The 12,583-nt window shown below is 48.3% G+C and overlaps 1 protein-coding gene across 2 annotated transcripts in view; it reads left to right on the top strand.

Moving 5' to 3' along the window:
* KSR2 (kinase suppressor of ras 2) overlaps nucleotides 1–12,583 on the top strand; it is a 393,165-nt gene that overhangs the window by 307,178 nt on the left and 73,404 nt on the right. The window lies entirely within an intron of this gene.

Genomic DNA, 12,583 nt, shown 5'->3' with positions numbered 1-12,583 from the left:
ATGAATGAGTGCACGTCTGATTGCTTTATAAAAGCCACTTAGTTAGAAAAATTGGAGGAGCCCTTCTTTCCCGTCTAGCCTTACTCTTCCTTGTCCAGCCCAGGCTGGGAGCTCTCATTTGGGCTCCTCCAGGCCTCCCCACTTGCCTGCCCCGTGATGGAGGAGGGGACCGGTAGGGGCACGTTCTTACTCTCCCTGCAGCCTAGATGTCTCAGTAGTAAGGCAAGGCTGGGAGCCCTTCCCTCCTGGAGTCGTGGGGAGGATTAATTAGATCCAGCCCCTGAGGAGCCTTAAGCTTCATGGCACAAGATGGGAGCTGGGCAGTGATTACCGAGCATGAGTGTTTGGAGCTCACGTCCCCACCTTGGTCCTTTATAGACCCAGGCTCTGAGGTGAGTCCTCAGGATGGCAGCCCCTGGTCTTTCTGACTTTGAGACGCACCAAGCCGGGCCCTCGGGTCCAACTTCAAGTTCTGTCTCATATCCCCGTTACCCAGCTGCTCCGGGGGCCTGCCTCACTGGTGTGCAGTCACCCCGTGTTCTGAGGGGAAATGGCGGCTCTCACATCCTCACACCTGCCAAGCGGAGGCTTTGAAGTCAGGTAATTAGGTGACAGGGATGCAGCCAGGAGTCAGTGAGGCTGAACACTTCCTGAGCCGTTTTAATTTTCAGCGCTCAAGGCAGAAGTCAGAGGTAGCCTTCATTCCTGCTCTCTGTTCTGGAAGTCATGAGCAAGGCCTCAGACCCTGCCAAGGGCTGGGGGAGGGACAGGGACCTGGAGGGGAGAGGTGGCTGCAAGAAACAGGTTTTGAGAGCAGCCAGAACTGAGTTGGAGTCCCAGCTCCATTGCTGAACTGCCTGTGTGAGCTTGAGCAAGGGACCCGTCATCCCTGGGCTCAGTTTCCTGACCTGCAAAGTGGGCGTGATGTTAGCGCCCCGCACAGGGGCTGCTGGAAGGAGTCGGTGAAATGTCCCTGCCCCAGATGGCAACGTTTTCTCAAAGAACGTTTCTCCCCTCTCCACCTTGTGCAAAAATGGCTCCTGGAATTCTAAGAGGCAGACTATGAGTGTGCATTACCGATACCAGCAGCTGAAGTTTGACCTTACTCTTCCATGAATGAAATTCTGCGGGTTTCGCATTAGTTACAGTGAGGACGGATGACTGTTTATATGTGTTTTCAAAGATGGGCAAAATTTTGGAGGGAAGGGTCAGATGAAAGACAGGAAAAGGTAACACACAGACCCCACTGTCAAGGAGTTTAGGGGAAGACACACCTGGAGGGAAATGAATTTCAGTAAGACTGCAGTGCGCGCATAAAAGCAGGAACAGGTGAAGTTTCAGAGAGGCAGCACCGAGGATGGAGGGGGAGCTTCTTAGAAAAAATGGGCAGAACTGTTTGTTCATTTACTCGACTCACATTTGTTGAGCACGTCCAAAGCGCCAGGCACTGTTCTAGACACAGGGGAAATCACACTGAGTGAAACAGATGGAATCCCTGCCCTTATGGAACTTACATGCTGGTGGGGGATGGAGATGGGGGGGGACAGACAGTAAACCGAGTAAATCACTGAAATAGGTCATCTGTTCAGATGGTGCTTAAGTACTAAGTTGAAGAATGAAACGGAGGAGGGAGATAGGGCCAGGGAAGGGGCTGTAATTTTCATTAAAGGGCTCAGGAAATGTCTTATATCTGAGTGAGAACTTGGGGGGGAAAAAGTAGTGTGTGCTGCAGGTCCTTTCCAGAGGCTTGGGTTTGAATCTGTCGCAAAGGCAATGATTCTTTTTCCTTTTCTTTGTTTCTTTTTTTTTTTTCTTAGCCTAGAGCAGTTCTGGTTCTGTTACTGACAGAAACTCCCTGGGTGACAGAGGTTGGCTTTGACCCATGGTACTCAATGTGTGGTCCCTGGACCGGCAGCATCAGCGTCACGTGGGAGCCGGTCAGAGAGGCAGACTCTCAGCTCCACCCCAGACCTGCTGCAGCAGAATCTGCAAGTTAAGATGGTCCTGGTGATTCTTGTGCACATTCAGTTTGAGAAACACTACTCTTAACAGCTCCAAATTCCCTTGCAGAGCTGATTTTATTTTTCTAGATTATGGGTCTCAAATGTGAGTGTGTATCAGAATCCCCTGGAAGGTGTATTAAAACACGAGATTCCTGAACCCCCGCCCCCTCTGGCCGGAGTCTCCAATTCAGCACGTCTCAGGTGGAGCCCCAGAATGTGCATCTCTCACAAGTTCCCAGGTGATGCTGATTGCCGCTGGTCCTGGGACCACAGTGTGAGAACCACTGCTCTACATAAAAGCAGCAGTTCGACAAAATCTTTTTTTTCCAGCCTGACATTGCAGCGTGTGAGTTTTTTTGTTTTTTTTCTTTTGAAAGTTGGTCCATCTTTGCTGATTACTTTTCAGGCTCTTCTGCTGTTACATCCCTTGACCTCACTCCGTAGACGTGAATCTTTTTCATCCTCGTCCCTCCAGTAAATTCATCCAGTAAATATTTATGTGCTGAGTCAAAAAGATAAGGTGTGATTAGGAACCCAGGCTGCAGTTCTCACACATACACACACACACACACATATTTAAATCCTGACTGTGCCACTAACACTTTCATTATTTCTGAGCCTCACTTTCTTCCTCTATGGAAAGAAGAAAATAATATTCACCTTACTAGATTGTTTTAAAAAAAAAAACAACTGAGATTAAATAAGGGAACATGCTTAGCCTAGTACCTGGCCCATTATAAGAGCTTAATAAATGAGAGCTCATGCTGTCACTGACTGAATTAATTTTGGGGTACCCTCCACCCAGTGAGCCAGGATACTTCTGAATGTCTAGCCCCTTTCCCTCCTGCTTTGGTTCAGTGCCCACTTCCTCCGGAATTATCATCAGCTGTCTTGTCGGCATTCTGAATAGAGAGATTAATGAACTAATAGGAAATTATGCTCAGAAAGCAATTTGCAGTTATCTAAAATGAGGCGTCTTCATCTAATAAGTTCATGAGCACGGAATGGAGTTTAGTTCTAAGTGGCTGGATCGTCAGCACAATCCACATATTGTCTGATAACTGTGGACTCAGCTGGCTGAAGTTTGCTTTTGCAAAACTAAGATGCTGATGGATTTCCCGGGCCTCAGTCCTGCCTTATCTGCATCCTTCCTCCTTCTCGGGGTCCTTCCACATTTTTCTGCCGAGCTGAGGTCTGGTTCCTTGGAAATCCCTCCACCCTGCCTGCAGTTTTTGCATTTTTGCAGGGAGTGTGAGTGTTCTGGGCTGAGGAAACAGCATGAGCAAAAGCTTGGGTCAGGACTTAAAGGAGTTTGAGCACACTTTGCAGTCAGGGACCGGAGAGGAGAGGAGATCGGTCCGGCTTTGCAGCCGCAGTACCGGTCCTGCTGCCGTGACTCATGCTGCTGCGTCCCGGGGCCCCAGGCCCGTGTGGGGCTCCGCTCACTGCCCATCCAGCCGCATGCCGGGGAAGGCAGTCTTGGACTCCAGAGCTCCCCTCACGCTGGAGCGGCTCACTTGTGAGGACAAGGCCCTGGGGGAGGAGAATGTGGTGATGGGATGGCCCTTCCTCTGGGTGGAAGAGCGGGGAGCAGAAGCCAGGACTTCTGATGTTCCCAGAGCCGCCTGCTCTTAGGGCCTGAGGTGGGAAGGGTATGGATATGAGAACACTTTGCAGATGTTTGACTTACTTTCCTCTCGGACCACGGAGTACTCACTCCTCTGCATTGAAGACAGGATGATCAAATTAGTGGCACAGCCCTAGCTAGCCCATGTGTGTCTTGGTGTCCTGCTCACGTCCCAATGACCTCGTTTTGGGGTGCTGTGCTAACAGCTTGTACCTGAGACCTTCTCCGGAGGCTTGCCCTTGGGTGACTGATGGCAGCTTCTCACCCAGAGGTGCCTGGGAGTTAGCCCCCAACCGCAGGTGGCTCAGAGCCAGGGGCTAACCCGTACAGGCGTGCGAAAGGCCAGCTCCTTGTCTCAAGGCAGACGGACTCTACAGTGCAGTTCACACTCCAGAGTCCTCTGCGGGATCAGGCTGAGACTAGAGTCTCCTGGAACCATGTCCTTGCTTAGCTCCTCTGCCATTTCCGATCTGGCTGAGGAATATTCTGGAAAACTCCCTTTTACAAATCACTTGCAAGTAGACCCATCTCAGAATCTGCTTCTAGGGAACTGAACTTAAGACAGCAAAGCAACTACAAGATCCAAACTCTGGAGTTAGAGGGGGCAGGTCCTGGCTTTGCCGCTTCCTAGCTGTGTGACTCTGGTAAAGTTACTAAGCCTCTCTGATGTCACAGGAAGCTAATATGTTCCTTCAATGTGAGAAGACATGTGAGTGCCCTAATCACAGTCTTGACTTGGGAATTCCTTCAAATCAGAACCTTTCAATAAGTTGTTCAGCGTTTATTTCATTGCAGGAGTGGATTCTCTGTTAAAATATATGAAATATGAAAAGAAAAAAAATACTCGCCACATCACCTCCATGGGTTTAAGCAAGGTCGAAGTTCTGGAAGAGTAAGCCCATTTCCTACTTTTCTGTAGTTCCTATTCTCCGTTTTTCTTTGGGGATTTTCGGAACCACCCAGCTTCTTGGAAGATCTGTTAAAGGGCTTCTATCAGGGGTTCTCAACCTTGGCGCTATTGACATTTTAAGCTAGATAATTCTCGGTGGTGGGAGCCATCCTGCGTGTTGAAGGATGTTTATCTATTTATTTATTTTTAATTGAAGTATAGTCAGTTACAATGTGTCAATTTCTGGTGTACACAATAATGTTTCAGTCATACATACACATACATATATTTGTTTTCATATTCTTTTTCATTATAGGTTATCACAAGATATTGAATATAGTTCCCTGTGCTATCCAGAAGAAATTTATTTTTTATCTATTTTATATATAGTAGTTAGTATTTGCACATCTCAAACTCCCACTTTATCCCTTCCCACCTGCTTTCTCCCTGGTAACCATAAGTTTGTTTACTATGTCTGCGAGTCTGTTTCTGTTTTGTAGATAAGTTCATTAGTGTCTTCTTTTTTCTTTCCCTTTCTTGCTTATTTCACTTAGAATGATGATCTCCAGATCCATCTATGTTGCTGCAAATGGCATTATTTTATTCTTTTCTATGGCTGAGTAGTATTCCATTGTATATATATACACCACAACTTCTTTATCTAGTCATCTGTCGATGGACATTTAGGTTGTTTCTGTGTCTTGGCTATTGTATATAGTGCTGCTATGAACATTGGGGTGCATGTATCTTTTCCAGTTTGAGTTCCCTCCAGATACGTGCCCAGGAGTGGGATTGCTGGATCATATGGTAAGTCATAGGATCATATGATATAGGATGATATGGCTTAGTTTTTTTGAGGGTGAGGCTGTTTAGAAGCATTGCCTCCACTCACTAGATGCCAGTAGCCACCTCCTCCCCACCCCTCGCCAACTCCACTCTCAGTTGTGACAGTTAAAAATGTCTCCAGACATTGCCCAACATCCCTGGGGAGGGTGGGGGCAAAATTGCCCTTGGAGGAGAACCGCTGTTTTATTTAATAAATCCCTCACTCCCAACCAGTGGGGCTGTGTACCCATCATTCAGTTGTAGATGCCAGTATTAGAGTGCCATTCCTCAAATGGTCAATAGAGTGATCCGACTTATCAACTTGCCTGGGACTTTCCTGGGTTGAGCACTGAAGTCCCATGCCCTGGGTGACCGAGGTTGGTCGAGGCAGGTCTATGCTAGTAGAAACTTTCACAGGCTCCAATTAAGGTCACTGCCCACTGCTGTAGGCGTGAGACCTGTAATCATTTCCCTGGAAAGGTGAGGAGTGATGTTTGGAAACCAGCAGAAAGTTTCCAATGTATTCTGGTGTTTTAATGCACTGTGCACAGGTCCCCTCCCCTCCTGCCCGCGGGAGCCTGGCTGGACGTGTTACACATAATTCTTTTCACGGAACCAGTCACTTTGCTCATTTCCACGCACTTCTTTATCTGGTTTTGCTCTGTTATTGGATCTTTTCACTTGGATTCCATGTACTCTTTGGTTCCCTTCTTGCCCTGTACGTCCCCCTAGCCTGTATCCTTGCATCAAAATACAATGTCTTATCTGAAATTTTCCGGTTTTTGCAACATGGCTCCAGCCACGGATGACGAGGAGATAAAAGCATGAAGTTAGCCGTGGTTGGTTTGAGCCACTGGGCACACTCATTTCCCCAGCTCTTGAAAAACTGGGGAAATGATGAGCTGGTGTTGCAGCTGCTGCGAAGTTCCTGGAAGCTTCAGGAATGTGTACAACAGGCAGGATATTGGCAGGATATAATTATGAGCGTGCATTTTGGAGATCACCAGCTTGAAGCCTGAACTTACTTTTCCGTTAATAGAAACACTTCAGCGTTTGCAATAATCATCGCGGGAATTAATGGTCCCTTCTGTGCATTTTTACCTATTATAAGCAAAACTTTGGGCCCAATTACAATTGTATGTGAGGCATGATGATAATTCTACTGGTGGCTGAGGTGGGGATTAGAGGTGAGGAGGAGGATGGTGATGATGACAGCGTGTATTGAGGGCTTACTGAGGGTGCCAGACATTTTACTGAGTACTTTACATGCGTGATCTCATTTAATTCTCACAACAACCAGGGAAGGTGGGGTCTATGGTTATCCCCATTTTATAGATGAGAAAACAGAGACCCTCAGGAATAAATAGTTGGCCCAAAGTCTCACTGTTGGTGGATCCATGCCTCAAACCCACTGATCCCTCCGATTCAAGAGCCCAGAGGCTTAACCACGTTACGTGGGCAAAGGACAGCCCCCCGTAGTGGCTGCCCCTACTTCTCCCTGAATCAGATGGGCAGAACAGAAGATGAGAATCTGATCTCACCCAGATCCTGGACCGGAGACATCAGTCTTTTCTTCCCCTACCTGCTTCCCTCTCCCATCATCCCTTCTCGAATTGAAAGATGTCAGATGGTCTCTGTGTTCTGAGAACACCCCCAGGTGCTGGGAGCCAAGAGGACTCTGTGGTCATGCTCTCCTTTCTCAGGGAATTGAGCGGGGTCGGGGAAGTCATCTCCAATGGATAATCAATCTGCAGCTTCCTTACAGTATCCTCTTCAGAGAGAACAGTTCTGGGGTTTTCCTGATTATTTTTCATTATGTTGCTGGAACGTTCTGTCTGATTTATATGTTAACACTCCCCACCTCCCTGGCTCATTTCTGCTGTTGCCTTTTTCTTTCTAACTCAGTTGGAGCCCAGAGAGCTCAACCCCACTGAGCTGTCAGCAGTGAGAGAAGGGGTGTTTGAGATCCTGCACTGAGAGCATATGGAGATGGTTCTAGAAGCATGGGCTCAAATGAGAGACCACAGGGGAACCAAAATCAGACAGCACTGCTTGGTTGAGGTAGTCAGTGAAACAAACCCACTGCAAAGAGGGTAATGATTCTGTTTAGCGATTTTGCAAGAAGCCTTAGGGGGCACTTAATGCAGTGATGCGGGGAGAGGTGAGCAGAGACAGAGGGTGGGAAGGAGAAGCAGGAGGGGAACTTTGCTGACCTGTGGTTGTAAATATCTGCTGCCGGGGGCCAGGAGAAGGGGTCTTTCCAAAATGCTATCCAGCCTTCACCTCCCTGTTTGAAACCCTTCATTGGCTCCCCCCGCTGTCAAGATAAAATCCATTCTCATGGTGAGACCCTGCGCCATCCTTGTTTACCTCTCCTTCCGTCCTTCTCATCACTTCCTTCCTTATGCCCAGAGCTCCAGCTTCATTGTGCCATCAACCCCCACAGCAGGACATGTGCCCACTCATGCACCCTATTGCTTTGTCCTGAATCTTTCTTGCACACCTCTGCCAGCTCCCGTTTCTCTTCTGGGCTCAGCTCAGGTATCACCTCCTCCAGGAAGCCCTCCTTGACTCCCCTCAGATCCAAAGTGCCATCCCCTGCCCGTCCCGATCATTCCGTATAACATACTGTGTTGTGTCTGTCTCTTTACCTGCCTGCCTCTCCGACCAGACTTCAAACTATTTGAAGGTAGGGCTGTGACTGGTTTGTGCACTGTTTATACGTCCAGGGTGAGCACAGTGCTTGGCACAGAGCGAGTACTTAGTCAATACTAGCTGATGGAATGGATCTCAAAAGGAGCCTCTAGAGGGAAAGTGGTTCTTGCCAACTCAAGGCTCTGAGAACCTGGTTCTAATCCAGATGGGATCGTTTCTAGGAGGCAGTTTTGAGGCAATGAGATGAGTGGAAAGATGTTCATGTTTGAAAGGACAAGAGATGGGTTACACCCCCATCTGGACAGTGAACTCCTTGGTAGATGATTGTAAGACAGATGATTAAAGAAACAATTCTTGCCCTGTTTTATTGTACACCCCCAGTGCCTCGCACAGCACCTGACAGAGGAGGAAGGCAGCGATGTTTTTTGCAGGCATGAATGAATGGTTATCCTGACTCTGCCACTTACTAACTGTGTGATTGAGCTGCTCAGTCTTCTCAACTTTAAAATGGGTGTAACAGATTCTTGTTCAGAGTTGTTCAGGGTTAGGTAAGAGTGCTTGGTCCCACACTGGTGTTTGCTTTACATCTCCTCAATTGGATGTTAGGGGCCAGGTTTTGAAAATGTCCCATTTGCACTCAGTAAGGAAAGGCTGAGCCTTCTCAGGTGGATTATGAAGTGGGGTGAGAGCAAGGAGCAGGGATTTGGGCTGCCTGGACCAAGCTTTCCCTAAGTCGGTTAGAATCACCCAATGGACCATTTGAAATGGTCGTGACTGTCTCCACCAGCAAGAGTCTGGATGGTCCCTCCTCCAGGAAGATTAGCGTTCTGATCCCAGCCAGTCTCGGTGCTTGTGTTCGCTCCACGGGGCTGCTGAGGGCTGTGACAAATCCACTGAGGGGACAGTAGGGCGGCTTATAAAAGGGGGTGTTTGTGCCCCCACAGTTCCCGGGCTAGATCCAGGCAAGTCCAGTTTGCTTCTGGTCAGATCCCCGTCTCCCACCCCTACGTCGGGAGGAAGGCAGGCAGAAGGAAGAAGGGAATGCAGAGAGGGACATTTTTGCATTTCATAAAATGTGAGGATGCCATTTATAAGAAATAGAAATCATTTTTAAAACATCTGTTGGAGACTTTTTTTTAATGGAGGTACTGGGGATTGAACCCAAGACCTCGTGCATGCTAAGTACATGCTCTTCCACTGAGCTGTACCCTCCCCCCGCTTCGATGGAGACTATTAATACCCTCACACCAGTAGCATTCCCTTCTGCTGGCCCTTCCTTTTTCCTTCTCTCTTCCTCTCTCCCTCCATCTCTCCAATATCTCAGCATGTGTGACGCACCAGCCACCACGCCAGGCACTGAAAGCGGGGTAGGAAAGGTGGCTGAAAGATGAGGAAGATCCAGATCCTGCCCTCAAGATAAATTCTCATATTGAATTTTCAAACGGAGAGGATGTCTCATTTGGCCAGCAGCTCCTTGGGAAAATGAGATACCCCGCATAAGCAACTTTTCTTGATAACTGAGGCTTATCCTATTAGCCTTTGAAGTTGAAAAAAATGAACTCTTTTCAATGAGAGTTTTAAATAAATCCTTTCCAAATTTCCAAGCTGTCTGAGGTTCGCCTGGCATCCCCTGTGAGCCCTCAGGTGTGTTTTAGCCCTGGTCTACCGATAAATTGCATGCCAGTAGGTCTTTTCTTTCATGGGCAGTGAAAAGGAGAAGTCTAATTTGGGTGGAATCGTGCGTGCTCCCCGCTGGAAAAATGATTCTTCATAAGTGGGGCATCATGTCTGCATCGTGCAAAAGTCTGACCTCGAGCCCTGTATCCCCACCCATCCAGGGTCTGTGCAGTTTCAGCACTGAGCTGATCCTGCTAACTCGATCAGCAGGTCCTGGATGGGAGGGCTCTCGCCCTTGACACGTGAACCTCTGTGCAAGGTTGAAGTGTCTGGGCATCAGCGAGCGTTCTCTTGGGTCTCCTGCACCAGCAGTGGCGCTGCTCCCAGTCCCAGCGCTGCCCTGGCCGGAAGGATGGACGTTCCGTCTCCCACGCTTCGGCCAAAGGTGGAGGAGGGCTGCTTCGTTAGTGGGAGAGACGAGCCACTGGGACACAGAGGGGAAAATGCCAGGGGCAGGCAGGAAACGGGCCGAGGTCACTGGCGGTCTCGTCTGCCTGGTCCTGGTTCGGACGTGGTCCACAGCTTATGTTAAGTTGCTCGCCCTCTGCTCGTGGAGCTGCCCACGAGAGGAAGCCGCTGCTTCACATCTGCTCATCAGCCGTCCAGCTGGGCTCGTTTGACAAGGTGGGGGCGGCAGAAAGGAAGAATCTCTTTCTGGAAGCTTCCGGGTGGAGTTGAGCAATTTCAAACAGGAAAGAGTGCAGAAACTTCTTGGTTCAGCTGTCATTAGGCATCAGCAGTCTCCCCAGCTCAGGGCTTCCCAAACATCAGTCCGACCGTGTTACAGTCGTCCAAGGCCTCCGGTGTTTGTAAATCAAATACAGACGTGCTGGGGCCCCACCCACCTCCCCTTCCTCGTGCCTTCACTGCACTCTGGTTCTCTTCACTTCAGCCTCATTGACCTTCAACCTCTGACCCCAGGACCCACCAGTCTCGATCTTACCCCCAAGCCTTTCCCCTCCCCCTCCCATCACTCTCCATCCTGTTTCCCTGTATTATTTTTTTCCACCATCTTATCACACCTGCAATATCCGATGTTTGTTTTCGTGTTTTTTAACCCTCCCTATAAACCTCGGGTCTTCATCTAGCCTGACCATTGCGGGCCCAGCAGGCCCAGTTAAGTGTTTGTGGAATGAATTAAAGGCTGATTTCACGCACAGCAGAGCATCCCATCAGAGTTTTGATATAACGCTAGTTATCTCCACGGGGGCTGGGACCTTCCCTATAGATTTGAGAATCTGGGGGCCTCAGAAAAGAAAAGACGAAGCTGGGTACAGTAACGTGGGATTTCCATTACCTTGTGAATTCAGACTTCTGTAGAGGGAGAGCAAGGTGACATCTTAGGCTCAAAAAAAAAAAAAAAAAAAGACATTTTGACTCAGCCACTTACAGACCCCAGGAGCCTTCCCCTGACTCATCCCCACCCCCAGGATGTAAAGCAAGAAGAATCTGGCATAGTTAGAGCTGGACTCGGGACCTACTACTAGTTATTTGACCTTGGGCAGGTTATTCAAATTTGTTGAGCCTCAGTTTCTCACTCTGTAAAATGGGGGTAACAAAAGTTCCTACTTGTTAGGGTTGTTATGAGTGTTAAATAAGTGATGGAAAGCCCTGAGACCATTGCCTGGTGCATGCGTAAATCTTAGCTCTTGTTTCTTTCAGAGTCATACAGTCTTTACAATGTTCATGACCAATCGTACCTCCTGACGTTTTCAACCCTCTTAGACTTCGGGTGCCAAGAGCTGCCGCCTCTTTTTGAAGTTCTCACACTGTCTCTCTCAGCCAACTCTTTCCAGCCTAACTCAGCCATCCACTTAGCACCCTGTCATGATTTTGTCTTATTTATGAAGCAGCCCTGCATTTATCTATTTACCATTTGTGTCCTTTTTTACTCAAATGAATTGGTTTAAGGATGAAAACATATCTTATAATCATGGATAGAAAATCAGCTTCGCTTGCCATGAATATCAGGCGAGCAGAAAAAAAAATAGACCTTCAAATGGAAATAATGAATTTATTCAGTTCCCCATGAATACTGTTGCCTGTCCAAACCTGGGGCTGGGGTTAGCATGTGGTCAAGAGATGTAATTGCTTGTTAGCACAGGAAGCCCCTGATGCAATCGGAGCGAAGGAGAATTGGAGACGAACTGACGCTCCCACTATGTGATTCTTTCATGCTGCCCACGTCCCTCCTGGCTTCCCCTCTGCACCCCCAGTAGCCCCAGGTCTAACATCTCCATATCAGAGAGGAATTCAGGGCCCTCGCAGGGCCATAAAATATTGGGAAAATGTGCACAGACATTCCAAAACAATCAGCTAGACTAGTGGTTCTCTTACCTCCGCACCTACCTATCAGACCTCACCTGGAGGGCTCGATAAACAGATGACTTCATCTCAGCTCCAGAGTCTCTGATTCGTTAGATCTGGGATGGGGCCCTGAAAGTTGCGTTTCTGAAAAGTTCCCACGTGGTGCTGATTCTGCTGGCCTGGAGACTCCACTTTGAGAATCACTGAGCTAGAATAATTGAGTCAATGTCAAGTCCTTGTGTGGGCTTCCACACCATGCTGTTAAAGAGAACTGTGAAACCCCTAGAAGGGAAGAGGGTGGAGGGCAAATCCAAAATTCCCACCTCTCTGTGTAGAGTATTTTGATATTAAACACGTAAGCTGGCTGAGGGTGGCCTTCTGCCAAAGATGTTGGCTGTTGGAAGATAATCTGGTGCACACAAAACTGTAAGGGAATCCAAAAGGATGTGGGTGGAGCACTGATAGTATCTGCCACAGTGCTTATCCACCCTGTGGATGTAAAATGCCAAAAGAAAAGGACCAAGCCAGGTGATGGTACCCTTCAAAGTCTGGCAACGGTATAGGGAAGAGCCAGGTGATGTCTTGGACTTGTCTCAAAGG

Source organism: Camelus dromedarius, chromosome 31, assembly GCF_036321535.1.
Source record: "Camelus dromedarius isolate mCamDro1 chromosome 31, mCamDro1.pat, whole genome shotgun sequence".
NCBI lineage: Eukaryota > Metazoa > Chordata > Mammalia > Artiodactyla > Camelidae > Camelus > Camelus dromedarius.
This window is presented reverse-complemented; position numbering and strand designations above follow the sequence as displayed.